Here is a 16,028-nt window from a genome sequence, read left to right on the forward strand (position 1 = left end):
ATAGTACTGTTGAGGCACAGGTTGGGTTGTCAGCGGCCAAAACAGCACCATCATTTGACATCCCCCTTTTAGCCACCCCAATCCCGCACACAGTTTCAGTGCCTATACATACCCCATCACCAGTGGCCATAGCGGATGGACAGCTGGCATTTGGTGGCAGTGCACAGGAGAGTGCAGTAACCATGCCTACTGTGTCTGGTTACAGCAGGCATAGCCAGATCTGGCAGGGCACCACATAGGCAGATGTCCCAGAGTGCTCGTGGAAGGGCCACTGCTTATCATGCCCCTGGCAGACGTGCCACAACTGGTACCACCAGGTGCATGTTTCATACTGTCATGGTGGTGCAGGTATGTATGGAATGTTACACAAGACAAGGCCTGAGGCTGCAGAGTGCTGATCTCACATCTGCAAGTGACAACTTCCGTGAACGGTCTTGTGCCATCCGTGCTTATACTGAGCTCATGGATAGATGGTCTGGTGAGATGATGGCCCTCATTGGCCATGGTTTGTAAATGCTTGAATATGTGGTGGGGGTGCGGCGATGGCCGCATGGATGTAGGCCATCAACACCAACAGCTGACAGTCAATATGGACGTGCTAGGACACCAAGGGGCTACCGCAGTGGCAGTACTAGCCGCAGCACTGTAGGGAGGCATTGTCCACACCACAGCAGGCCACGAGCATGTGGTCCTGGCCAGTCCCAGGAGGGACCTGGTTCCAGTGGACATCTGTCATCATCAGGGGAGAGTAGTACATTGAGGCCTATACTTGGACATGCCCATGGAATCCCTGGCAGGCACAGTCTACGTGTCCGTGATCGGAGGCAGTGAACTGCACAACATGCCAGGCATGGTCTGCAGCTGTCCATAAACACCTGTGTAGGGCAGCCACATGGCAGAACTGTGTGCATGCATACCCGCACACTATACAAACGCACCTAGGGCAACCCCATACCTACACACACCACATCACCACGCCCAGTTCACCTCATTACACCCCTCACCCACACACATGATGTCAAATGTATGGCCCACCCTCGGCCTCTGGCAAACCAACAACACACCCTGTGCATATGATGATACCTGTGCCACATCCCTGTCATCCATAACATCGATGCAGGGACAGGCTACAATGGTTCTGATGAACACGGTGACTGTACTACAGTGTACCAACCAAAGAACTGCAGTGTAACATGTTGTCAGGAGTAAAGTTTAATGCATACATGTCAGGTAGTGTAGCCGTCCAGCAATGATGCATTATAGATGTTAGTAACACTGGTTGATTGTGGTCTCCATAATGTTATCCATCTGTGTTGTAGGTGTACATGTGTCAGCAGGAGGATGGTCTGCAGTCATATTCCACAAGGGGTACGGCACTGTGGTGACACCGTTGCTGAGACATATCTGGGGTACAGTTTAACACGTGTCACAGGTTTGTATAACAGTTATTGCCTGTGCCACATGGACAGGTGACCCACTGGGATGTGTATAATATGCAACCTGATGTAGACCCATCCACATACATGCACACTGTTACTTGGCAACACTGGGACTAAACCCCTACCTAGGTATGTAGTGCTACTGAAGTGTGCGGCTTTCATTGCACACACCACACAGCGTTTAGGGTGAGGTGTGTTTCAGGTTACATGTTACATGCAGAACATCCCCAGACATGTACAGTATGCTAATGGGGGATGTAATGGGCGTATATGGACAATACATAGTGTGACATACCTTCATATACACATTAACAGACACATAACATGCAGACACACGTCTGAGCGACCTGGGCCTATTGTTGCTAACTAACTTGACCGTGTGTCCAATGTGTTACAGGTAGGCTGCACACAGCACATGCATAACTGGGCTGGATTGTGGTATCAGTTACCTGTATGGTTAATGGTGACAGTGGTAACCATACAGTGGTACATGGGACATATACCAGGTGTACTGTGGTGTAATGACAATGTACACAGCACCCACATCCTCCAGTGGATATTGTACTCCCTGAAACCCATGATGACACTCTGACATACCCACCATCATGCATTGCCCATGACTGCAATATGCCACATTGTATATCCCAACAGGGGCACTACAGGGATATGCATCTAATGCACAAGCCACAGGCATAGTAGAGTGTTGCATTGTCATTCCTCACCTATGGGCAGCAGCAACGCTATCTGTACTACTGTGTGGCAATGGGTATTGTAATAGGAGTATGTGGCCTTGGAATGCTGTACCCTACAGATATACGGACATACACACATACACACACTTGCCAGAACTCAATGGGTATCCCATGCCTATCGACTCATTTATACAACGCTGTTGTGCTGGTACTGCAAGGCTCATGTTGCTGGTAGGGAGAGGAGCATAACAGGGTACATGTAAGGTCCCATACAGCAGCAGCCACAACTGACTATGGCAATGAGTGCTGCAATGGTTGTGAAGGTCCTCATGGAATTCACAAGTACAGGTGTGCTAACACACAGACACTACTATACTCAGTAATGCACACTTACACGTGTCAGTACTGGGCTGCATAGCTGCATGTGGTTATAGCTGTGTATCTAGCTATTGTTCATGGAGAGATGGGTTGTGTAGGGAATGTGTGTACAGTGGTATCCTGCCACCTGACATGTGGCAGCAGGCAATCTATCGACAGATACCACTGTGATGACCCTCAGGGTGAGAGTGACATGCATCAGTCAATCCTCTGGGTGCCTCCTGCACATGGCAACTGAGGTGATCAAGTTGACATGTATGCAGCATGTATTACAACACATGGTTAGTGTCTGTGATGGAGACCTGTACCCAAGCATGTTCTGTTGACTGTGGTAGTGTAGTGTAGGTACCCGTGGCATGTGGTACAGAAAGGGTGTTGTCTCCTATATGTGCCAGTTCTTACACAGCTGACAGACATGTCAGGGTCAATCAAACATAGGTTGCCTGTACATACCCCAGCTGGATACCTGCCATCTGAACATCTGTACAGGAACTGGCAGTCATCAGCTTGGAATGTAGCTATGCAGTAGGATGAATGTGTTGCCAGATAGACATTTGACAACAATATGTATGCCATAACTACATGTTGTAAGCCCTCAATAACATGTGCTGTATAGATGGCAGTCTATAGTTACATTCCACATGTTGGATCATTATCCAGTAGGGGATATATACTGTGACACAGCTCACACACCAGGGATACAACAGGGAGGCCTCAGAGTCCAGCTATGTCTGCAGGTGTGCCTGTTGTCAGTACTATATTAAGCACTCTACTCTTGCCTGGGAAGGCACTGTCAACAGTAGTACTGCCATGATACACTACATGCCAGTGTGGCAGCATGTACCCTGGGCTACTAACCCTGTATGTAACACATTCACATGGATAACAGTGGTGTTCAGGCCTCATATACTTGTGTGTCCCAGACATGTCACCCACACCCCTTGCTACTGTAATGACAGCACATAGGCACATGTATTGCACATGGCATTACATACACTTATTACAGATGTCATTACCCTGCTATGTTATCAGACTGGGTGGTGTGAACTGGTTACCAGGGCTAAGCCATGCTTAGCAGATATCAACATTGCTCCAATATAACAGCTAAGCTGATTTGCACACTGGTAAGCAATGCCTACACCGTGTAAGCAACTGTACATTTATCCATAGCTTAGCACCGTCTAGCTTCGCTCAAACACCCACAAACGTGCTTAAAGCTTCTCAAAACTGCCTTAACCATTCTGTATCTGACAGCCCTTTTTCTGCCCAGCAACAAAATGAACAGCCCTTGCAGGTCTTGAACCCAGGACCCTGTACTCTATAGACACAAAACTTAACCACTACACCATGACCACTGTGAAGTCAGCTGTTTTTCCAATATAACAGTCAATACATGTATTGATTAGTATTGAACAATTGTCTTTACTTCCACAATTGTGTAGTACTTTATATTAATATGACTGTTGCATCACATATGTTGTTTTATCATAATGTAGACATATCAGATACATACGGTGAGATACATCTGGGAAGGTATACACAACAGTGATGTTTACACATGACACGGATATGGATATATACATATACATATGCTGATATATGTCTACAAGTACATACACATGTATATTCATAGCTATGTCTGTATACACATCTGTGTAGTGCATCACATATATGGCCATGTGTAGATCTCTTTGTATATATATATATATATATATATATATATATATATATATATATATATATATATATATATATATATATATATCTATATATATATATATATATATATATATATATATATATATATAATAGCTATATATGGATGCACATCCTATGTGTACAGATATGCCTATTTATGTAGATATATTTATAGATATCTATAACTATATGTGCATACATATCAATTCTGCTATTCCTATTACTGTAAATATATATGTAGATATCCATATGTATATGTTCATATGTATCTATATCTGTATATGTGTAGACATATATTGCTGTGTATATGTATATATTTGAGTGTTTATATGTGCATATATATATATATATATATATATATATATATATATATATATATATATATATATATATTATATACATATATATATATGTATATATATAGATATATATATATATATATATATATATATATATATATATTTATGTAGCTACATCTATGTATGTCGATATGTATATGTGTGTATATCTATATAGATATATGGATAATTATATGTACATATATGTTCACCATATGTCCAGAACATGTATTGGAGTCCTACCTCAGCCACAATAGTCCCAACCTCTTAGTGCATGGGGATGTCAGGTATATATTGCAGGTATATATGTAGACTGTTGCTACTGTAATGGGGGTTGTTGTAACAGACATGTTGTGTGTGGGAGGTCACATCTGCTTTTAACATGTGTGCCATTGGCTCCTGACAGACATCCTAAGGACATCGTAGTACAGTACCACTGCTAGCACAGTAATGATCCTGCGGACTACAGCAGTGATTTGGCCATAAATGTTGACCGTCTGACACACTCTGGTCAATCCAGTGGTATACACAGAACCCCTTAGGTCAAGACATGTGGACCAAGCCTGACAATGCGGATGTTAGCCATGTAGATGGGTATATCACTTAAATACTGTAATACATATGCCCACATTGGTTATGCATTCACACACTCCTGTCTGTCCTGACACATAATAACTGCTGGTGCCAAGGTCACATGGCCATATACTACCCACTAGTTACTGACATACATCTGTACAGCATCCCACTGCTTTGACAGTAATACATGACAGTTATCGTGGCAGCAGTACATTTGGCAAATATCTGGACATAACATCACACTGGGTAAGTACACTAAGCTGCTATTCATGTAACAGAGCGCTGTGCAAAATACAGACAGACTGCCACAACACTGGCCTACATTTCTTATGGGGGAATACATATGTACCTGCAAATATAGCAGGGTCTACAGGCATGCCACAGCACAGAATAACAGATGCTTGTGTGAAAGTGCATACCCACAACTAGCATGAACACAGCCACAGCCACATATGGTAAGCTAGCTTAATATTACAGTATATGGACTGTCTGATCAAAACCATCCTCATGTGTGCCTCTCACACACTAACCCTACATATACTGGGCCACTACACAGTTTGGTCCAATTCCTGTCTGCGGTATGGGACATGTATGTGTTTGGCCCCACAAACATGTAAGCCAATAGGGTACCATACAGTGAAGCAGCATGCAACATCTGATAGAATAGGACCAAGAACAATGACATCTACCACAGTCTGCACACAGGTTAAGGTACATATTCACGATACACACACTGTCGACTATCACCATAAATACACAGACCTCGGTACTTTACACACAACCACAGAATGTCCAGGTTATATCTTCAGACATAACCCCTACTATACATAACATGTGTAGCAGTCTGATATCTCACTGGCTAGTTATCAGATATGATGTCAATAAATAATGGTGTACAGAACATATGCACCTCTTACTGCATGACATATGTACAAAGGTTGACAGAGTTGTGGCTGTAAGCACAGACACAGGGCCAATATTGACATGTTGCTGTGATAATCTCATACATTTACTGTTGTAACAGGGTTTGTTGTGACCTATGTCCTATGAGGGATATGAAGTCAGTAACTCTCGTGGCTGTCACCATGTACTGACTGCAATGCTCACAGTATGCTTCTGCAGTTCTCAGATAGGTGTTCTTTGAGTAACACAAGAAACAAGAGGCACCACACACTGCCCGGTCTGCAGATTACCCTTCAGATGGGGGTTTCCTCAAAAACATAGCACTGCCATGACAGGTATTACAACATGTAGACCAGCCATATCCACACACACCCTGTTAAACCAACATTACTCCAAATGCAGGATAGTGACACTTACATTCTGTAGTCATGTCAGGCACATCTCCCTTCTGTGTGTTGGCCTGTTTCCACAGTGTATGTTGTTAGAGGTAAATCCCATATCCATCTGTAATGCTGTTTGCCAAACACCAGATCTAGGTCCTGCTCACAGTGAATGAAAAGGCCCAACACCAACATGATGTTCCTAGATATTGGAGTGTGTTTCCATGCAATTGGCTATGGGAATGTTACCACAGCTATTCCACATGCAATCAGCTAGAGGAGGGCTGCAATTCATGTAGAGGCCATCAGCTGATCATGAGCATCATTTACAAAACACAAGCTGCTGTCTAAGCAAAGCAGGTGTAGTTCTCCACATCCACCAGAGGGGGAATGAGAGAGACAGACAGAGACAATATAAGTCAGGAAGGGGTGGGAGAGTAAAACCTAAGTATGTTTGTGTTACACACCTATCAGTACAGGGTTTCAACCCCCTATCTGACTATGTATTGTTATCACATGTCCATGCAGTTATTGCACGCGCTACATAGCTTACATGTTGATGAGCTGAATATGTGATGGTGAGTGACATCTGCAACAGTGATATGGTAGTGATATGGTAGGTGTAGTACACATGCCTGTCCACATGAACAGGCGTCAGCATCAACTTGAAGAATGAAGAGTCACATAAACTGGTAAAACAAAATAAGGCAAGTCCATGTAGCGTTGACTTGTTTAATGTAATAACCTTCTTTCAACCAGAGTAAAAAGCAAAGCAGACTTGAAGCAAATATAACATAACAACGATACTTAGCGCTTTCACCCCTACACACCTGGGGTATCATCAGAGTATCCATTGTTAGGTTCACATTCCATTTAAATACCCAGAACTCATATCAATTAACCAATCACATCAACCCTAAACAATTTTATACACATATATTTAAAAAAAAAAAAAAAAAACAATTCTAGTCTAATATACTTAATATAATACATATACATACAATAAAAACATACAATAAATACATAAAATATATTGAATATATATACCAAAACGTCTCACTTATTTAATACCTTTTATCAAAACTTGATTTGTTTTGTTACTAATAAATGCATAAATAATTGTTAAACTTAAAATTTTACTATAATTTTAAAGAAATACTTCAAATGTGTATGTTGTATTTAAATACTTAATACTGTGTAAAAGGATACAAGATTCTAAAAAATCACTAAAACTATTACTTAATTTTCATATAAAATGAGATTTATGTTTTAAAATACTAATTATAGAAATTTGTTCATTAATACCTGGTGGTCTGTTAGCATTTAGTCTTAACTGCCATAAACATTCTTTGACCTCCAAAAGAGTATTGTCGTCACCCCCCTTACTAAAATTGTATGGGACACTGTCGATAATGAAAAAAATAAATCTCTTAAAATCTTTACACCTAGTACTGTGATTGTATAATGAATTAGTACATTTTTTATTTTTGATGTCCCTGTTGTGTTCCATGATACGGTCTCTTAACCTCCTAATAGTTTTCCCTATATAGTATGCCTGACATGATAGACATGAAGCCAAATATATTACCATCTTTGTATTGCAATTACAGAACCCCAGACACTTGATGGACCTACCATAATTTTGTACTGCCACATATGGACCGTCATTTATAAACTTACATGTTTTACAGAATCCACATTTACTCATTTTAGAATTTTTATAGATACTGTTGTGACTACTTGTTTCGAAATGTTCTATTAAATTTTTTCCTCTACTGTATGTCACATTCGGATGTTCTCCAATAATATTTGATACATCTGGTGTATTTATAAACAGACTTAACCATGTCTCATTTAATATGTTTATAATTAATTTTGCTTCATCATTGTATGGTAAAATATAGGCATCAATTTTACTTTTGCCTATTTCATTTTTTCTATTTGATTTGTTGTCCTGTCCTGATTTTAAAATAGGTTTATAGTAAATGTGTCTCTTGTGTAAAATCCCTTCCTTAACATTATTTAATAGTATGTGTGGATAATTTCTATCCTGAAACATCCCAACTAATTTATCAATTTCAATAGAGAATTTTCTGTCTTCTGTTATTATACGTGATAACCTTACCATTTGTCCTTTTACTAAATTATTTTTTTGAAAATGTGAATGACTACTATTAAAATGTAAAAAAGAGTTGGAATATGTTTTATTTCTGTAAATGTTTGATTGTATACCTTCATCATTCTTATAAAATAAAATATCCAAATATTCACACTCATTGTGACAAATTTTGTGTGTGAATCTCAAAAAAGTAGATGTAGTGTTCAAAAATAATATAAATTCCATCAATTCATCTTTGTTTCCTTTCCAAAAAATTAATATATCATCAAGAGACCTACAATGAAGCAAATATTTTGAAAAATATCTGGAAGTGAAGATACTTTCTGTCTCCCAATTGGCTAACACCAAATTGGCATATATGGGCGCACATCTTGCACCCATAGCCACACCATCCTTTTGCCTGTAATATCTTCCATCCATAAACATAAGATTGCTTGTTAAAACTAAATCCATCATGTCAACAAGAAATTTACGTTTAACAGTGTGTATATTACTGTATTTAAGTAAACTTGTCTCAAACATGGTAAGGCCCTGTGTGTGTGGTATAACTGAAAATAAATTTACTATGTCTATAGTGACCATCAAAGTGTCAGTGTTTATAAGGGTTGTATGTTCCTTCACTACTTCTAGACAATGCCATGAGTCTCTGAGGATGTGTGGTAATTTAATTAAAGTATCCCTACAATTGACATCAATATAGCGGGCCATAGCTTCTAATTTAGACCCTTTTGCAGAAACAATGGGTCTAAAAGGTGGATTGTTAACATTTTTGTGAATTTTTGGTATACCAAAAATAGAAATGGGTAACTGGAAAATCAACTAAAAGATATTCATACTCATTCCTGTTAATCAAGCCTTCCATGGTGTATGCCCTACACATCTCATACCTAGATTCTTCTTCATAGGTATTAGTATCACTCAGCATGTCGGTCATTTTGTTTAAGTAATCCATTTTAGTCATAACCACAACTCCCCCACCTTTGTCTGGTTTCATAACTCTATATCTATCATCCTTTGTGAATTCCTTCAGACAAAATCTCTCAGCTGTAGTTAAATTGTCGTTCACTTTTGGTAAATTAGTCAAAATCCTACGAAATTGTACCTCACATAGCATTTCAAATATATGTACAGCTGGATTTTGGGGGGGTATAAAGGTACTACTTCTTTTTAAAACAGGTTGTGTGGTCTCGTAATTAGAAATGGCATTTCTGTTCGTAGCAAAAAATATTTTTAAATTCAATAATCTTGTAAACATTTTTAGGCTAATCAATGTCTTAACTATGTCCATTTTAAAACTAGGCACATAAGAAAAACCCTTTTTGAAAAGGGAGATATAGTCACCTCCAAATTCTGTATCAGTGTAGTTATATAAAGAAAAACCACCATCAATAATAGTTAAGCACCTTTCATTTAGTTCATTGTTTGGAGAATTTACTTCATAACTTACTTTATCATTGTTGTCTACACATGAATACTCTTCATTAATACACTTGTTATTACTGTTAATGAATTCATCAACATTTTTTGACAATAGCGTATTTTCATAATGTGTGCTAACAGTTGCAATACATTCACAACTTACATAACTACAACAAGAGTCTAATATTGTGAGATTGTCCTGTACCTTTGAACATCCCTGTACTGATTCTGATATTGGTATTGCCCCTGATAGCGGTCGCGTATTCGTTCTGACCTCCGTAATGTTGGTTCCTCTAAAAAAAACTTTGTCATTGTCTTTGTTAGATAGATAACCTGTCCTGTTAAAAGTATGCTCTTTTTGTTGTTCACCTATGTTACTATCATTGCGACCAGTCTGTTCAAAATTTGTCCTCTCATCAAGTTGTTTAATTCTAATATTATTTTTAAATTCTCTGAAATGGGTATACACCCTATTGTTTTTATAATCATTACTATCTCTATGTAGCTTGTTGTTTTTTATCTCCAAGCCTTTGTTAACAAATCTGTCCATGTCCTTAATAATGTTCTCAAAGCGATGCTTGTTGTATTCAAACAGTAAATCATTCTTAATACTGTTGTCTAATTTAGTTAAAACATCATTCAGTTTTGTCAACTTAATATTGTTATTTTTTATAATAAGTCTCAACAATTGCAAACCAACATTGTCAAATAATTGTAACAATTCATTAAATGTATCAGTGTTCTGTTCAAAACCAAATGGGAGTTTAAATATACGCAGCCCCTTTGGTACCTGTTTTAGTTCTATACATCTTTCTAAAAACACGTTATCCATCTGTAATGATTTATACATTTTAAGTACCTTTTCAAAATCCATTAATTGTCTATTCAAATTCCCCATGTCCTTGTTATTCGTTTTAACCACTGACGCAAAGCTGGGTGCTGTTAGTAAATCCTTAATGTCCGCATACTTGTTTGAAACCACGTTTCTTCTTTTAAAACCATCTCTAGTGTTCATTGTTGCGTTCGGAGGCGGAAATGCATTGCCAACACTTTCCGTTCTACCTAGAAAGATTCCTCCTTCAGTTGAGCCCCTCGAATCATTACTAGTCGATGGATTATTGTTCCCAGTACCAGGAGTAGAGTGCAACGTGAATAACTGTTCTTCCATTTCCGTTAAAGAAACATTCACCCCATTTCCTAAGCCATTAATGTTTTTGGATCCTTGCTCATTGAGAGCAGCGATGAGATGGTTGGTTATATCTAAATGTTGCTGTAGTAGCTGCTCCATAACTGCACAAGCTCCACACAAGCCCAACGAAAAACAGACGCCTAATACGACAAACTTGAAGAACGAAGAATCACATAAACTGGTAAAACAAAATAAGGCAAGTCCGTGTAGCGTTGACTTGTTTAATGTAATAACCTTCTTTCAACCAGAGTAAAAAGCAAAGCAGACTTGAAGCAAATATAACATAACAATGATACTTAGCGCTTTCACCCCTACACACCTGCGGTATCATCAGAGTATCCATTGTTAGGTTCACATTCCATTTAAATACCCAGAACTCATATCAATTAACCAATCACATCAACCCTAAACAATTTTATACACATATATTTTTAAAAAAAAAAACAATTCTAGTCTAATATACTTAATATAATACATATACATACAATAAAAACATACAATAAATACATAAAATATATTGAATATATATACCAAAACGTCTCACTTATTTAATACCTTTTATCAAAACTTGATTTGTTTTGTTACTAATAAATGCATAAATAATTGTTAAACTTAAAATTTTACTATAATTTTAAAGAAATACTTCAAATGTGTATGTTGTATTTAAATACTTAATACTGTGTAAAAGGATACAAGATTCTAAAAAATCACTAAAACTATTACTTAATTTTCATATAAAATGAGATTTATGTTTTAAAATACTAATTATAGAAATTTGTTCATTAATACCCGGTGGTCTGTTAGCATTTAGTCTTAACTGCCATAAACATTCTTTGACCTCCAAAAGAGTATTGTCGTCACCCCCTTTACTAAAATTGTATGGGACCCTGTCGATAATGAAAAAAATAAATCTCTTAATTGCAATACAAAGATGGTAATATATTTGGCTTCATGTCTATCATGTCAGGCATACTATATAGGGAAAACTATTAGGAGGTTAAGAGACCGTATCATGGAACACAACAGGGACATCAAAAATAAAAAATGTACTAATTCATTATACAATCACAGTACTAGGTGTAAAGATTTTAAGAGATTAAGAGATTGTATCCTTTTACACAGTATTAAGTATTTAAATACAACATACACATTTGAAGTATTTCTTTAAAATTATAGTAAAATTTTAAGTTTAACAATTATTTATGCATTTATTAGTAACAAAACAAATCAAGTTTTGATAAAAGGTATTAAATAAGTGAGACGTTTTGGTATATATATTCAATATATTTTATGTATTTATTGTATGTTTTTATTGTATGTATATGTATTATATTAAGTATATTAGACTAGAATTGTTTTTTTTTTTTTTTTAAATATATGTGTATAAAATTGTTTAGGGTTGATGTGATTGGTTAATTGATATGAGTTCTGGGTATTTAAATGGAATGTGAACCTAACAATGGATACTCTGATGATATCCCAGGTGTGTAGGGGTGAAAGCACTAAGTATCGTTGTTATGTTATATTTGCTTCAAGTCTGCTTTGCTTTTTACTCTGGTTGAAAGAAGGTTATTACATTAAACAAGTCAACGCTATACAGAGTTGCCTTATTTTGTTTTACCAGGTGTCAGCATCAATACTGCCACAATCTCTCAGAGACTCACACACATTGACACACTTGGCAGGGTCAGGAATACACTTCCTAACTAGTTAGTTTCCCACAATGCAGTAATGTGCAGGTATCACATGCACCACAGGGGTTATCCAGAGGTTATATGGGCAAAGGGCATGTGATGGTGTCTGACATCAGACAGCATGCTTCTGTATGCCAATGGGAGTTGTAGTGAGTGTGAATGTGTTCAAAAGCATCATACACCACACACACAGATACAAGGTGCCAATACTGGCATGCATGCGTGCATTGCTTCATGGGTTTGTACTGGTTGACTGTGCCAGAAGGCTATACAAGGCTAGGTGAAGGTTGTACCTTGGCATCAGGCCACATGACAATGGTCTGCAGTGTTGCTCAGGGGTGTAGGGTCTGGATTGACCCACACAGGTGGGTATTGTAGTCACCATCCAGTCACTTGAGTAACTATTGTGTGTGGCCATTGCTGTGCAATGCTTGCCATGTATGTGTTCTTTAGTCCATGACATGGATGCTGTCTGGGATGTGCATATGTCCCACATGCATGTACAGTGATATGTGGAACTGTCCCTGGGGTGTCTGTCCCATGTTGTGTACACATATTGTCATCAGCAGATGTGCCAGTCCTGGTCTCATGTGGTGGGAACTGGTAATGGACAGCAGGTTGAATCTGCACCTACATTGATAGCATGATACAGGTATTTCCTGATGTCAGTGGCATCTGTCCATACAGGGCATGTGTTTAAGGCATGGCATGTCCTTTGTGGGTCACATTTGATGGCACCACAGGTGTTGCAGTCATCCAGTGGGGAACATAGGAAAGGCAAAATGTCTGCATGTATGTGCCTATTGTACTGATGGACAGGGTGCCATGCCCTCTGTAGTCTACTGCAATCACACCATGGTTACTATGTGTGTGGGTAATATGCAGGGTGCTACCAACATAGCGGTTGTTGCCTAGGCAAGTGTGTTTGTGTATGAGACATGGGTTGAGAGTGTTCTCTGTGTAATACAAGGGTTGCTAACTTTGTTCTCCTGGACTTGATGTCACACCCCGGCCTCTCACCTATTTCACATCTGTTATCTTTGTAAAATGGACATTGTGACATATAATAGGGCCACCATATAAGAAATTTGAAAAACCCACTCCACAATGAGTCCAGTCATTACACACTCACAGCCATCTTCACACAGGATATGAATGACAAACACAAACAAACACTTGTCATGTCTGGGATTAGAACTCCTACCTAGCGAGTTTATTACACTACAGCACTATGCAGTTATAGATGCACCACAGAGAATACTCTTTCCCCAAAGGTGTATTTCACTGGGAATTACATCAGCAAGAATGCTTGCGGTTGCAGTGACTGTGAATGGCCCCAAAAGCATTGCACCGTACACATACAAAGAAACATCTACACTTGCCATGTGTGGGAATAGAACCCCTACCAAAGTGCTATATCACACCATAGCAGTATACTTTTATAGGACATGCCATGGGGATTACTAGAGTACTCCCTCCCCAAAGGTATATTTCACAGTGAATGACATCAGCAGGCTTGCCAAAGTATGACATTTGAAATGTCGTGAGTGTGACTAACCTAAAAAGCATTGCTTCCTACACAGACAGAGACACAAACACACACACAAAGTTGCCATGTCTGGGATTAGAACTCCTGTCCAATTAGTTTATTACATTACGGCATTACGCAGTTATAGGATGCACCACAGAAACTACTGGGCTCCTCTTTTCCCAATGATGTATTCCAAAGTGAAAGACATCAGCAGGCTTGTCATAGTAGAGCTATGGGGAGGGCAGTGTGTGTGCATGGGCCATAACCCATTCATCTTGAGGTAGACACACCACACTCAGGCACACGCAGGTTTATATTCTGCAGGTACGTGTATACAACTGCTAGATGACTACTGCCTTGGACAGTCATGTTGCATAGCTACCAGTTGCACCACAGAGTCTGTAATGCTGAGGGATACCTGTGGCTAATTTCTACAGTGAGTGACACTTAAACGTCATGCGGTTGTAGCCATTTGGCTGTGTGCTGGGTGGACAGGCCTCATGATGGAAGGCTCTTTGTCACTGTCACTCTCCTCCACACATCTATGTATGTCTACTTTTGGCATATTATAGTGTGTTGTCCTTGGATATATGTCTGTATTCCTATTCACTGTGTGTGCAAAGCATGACTGGTGCATACTGAGGAGTGTATGCACTAACATCTACAATTGTCAGTTATGTATGGTCCACTGTTGTTGGCAGACATGGGCTACATTTCTTTAAGTGTGTGAGCATGCCCAATATGCCCCTCTGTACTGAATGTGTGGCTCCATTCTAGGTAGTTTGTACTCCAGTGCAGACCTTTGTGTTCGAAACCTACAGGTAGCAAACTGTTTCTGCAGGATATCTGTAGATTGGTTGGCAATATGGGGTCAAACTGTGTAAGGGAAAGTGTGTACTGTAGGTGATTGTGTTTGTGCTGCTTCTGCTACATGGTACTGTGTTGGCAAAGATATTCAGACATGTATTGTTATGCACTGTGATGTTTTATGTCCTCAAGTACTGACAGGTGGACACTTTTTCTCACAGTGATGTCCTGGAGAACACAGCGTAAATTCAGCTGTGTCCAGTATTGTGGTCATAGGCCTACATTCATGGAAAGTTATGCCATTCTGGAGGGGGAGCTACAGACATTTGCTGTTGGGTCTGTGTATCCAGTTCAGCACCTTGGTACTGTGCGGACAGGGGATCCCATACTTATACATCCATCAATATGATAGTATGGCCTTATCTTGCTGTGGCAATACCTTACAGTTGTACAGATTCACACATTTTACCCGGAAGCAGGGGTCAAAAGACAGGACATTTCCCCTATTGTGGTGTACTTGCAGTTTTGTAGCCACCTATATTTATGTTTGCAGCCAGTGATAGTATGTGCACATAGCTGTGTGTTGGACCTTGCACATTCCATGCTGCCCATGCTCCCACCACCCCTCTGTATTATTCTATCCTCTTCCATACATTATGCATACATTCTCTAATACTTTCCATATAGTTAACAGCTCATCACAGCTGTGTTTTGGTGTTGGTCCACAGTTCATGCTGTGGGACATTGTGGACATGTTACTATGGTATGTCCACTTGGCCTTGCATATGGCTTATGTGGAGTGTGTTATGTTGTTATTTGGGTGTCCATGGCATAACATACATTGGCAGCATGGGTGAGACACACG

The sequence above is a fragment of the Protopterus annectens genome, chromosome 5.part0, assembly GCF_019279795.1.
Source record: "Protopterus annectens isolate FY-2018-M chromosome 5.part0, PAN1.0, whole genome shotgun sequence".
Lineage (NCBI taxonomy): Eukaryota > Metazoa > Chordata > Ceratodontiformes > Protopteridae > Protopterus > Protopterus annectens.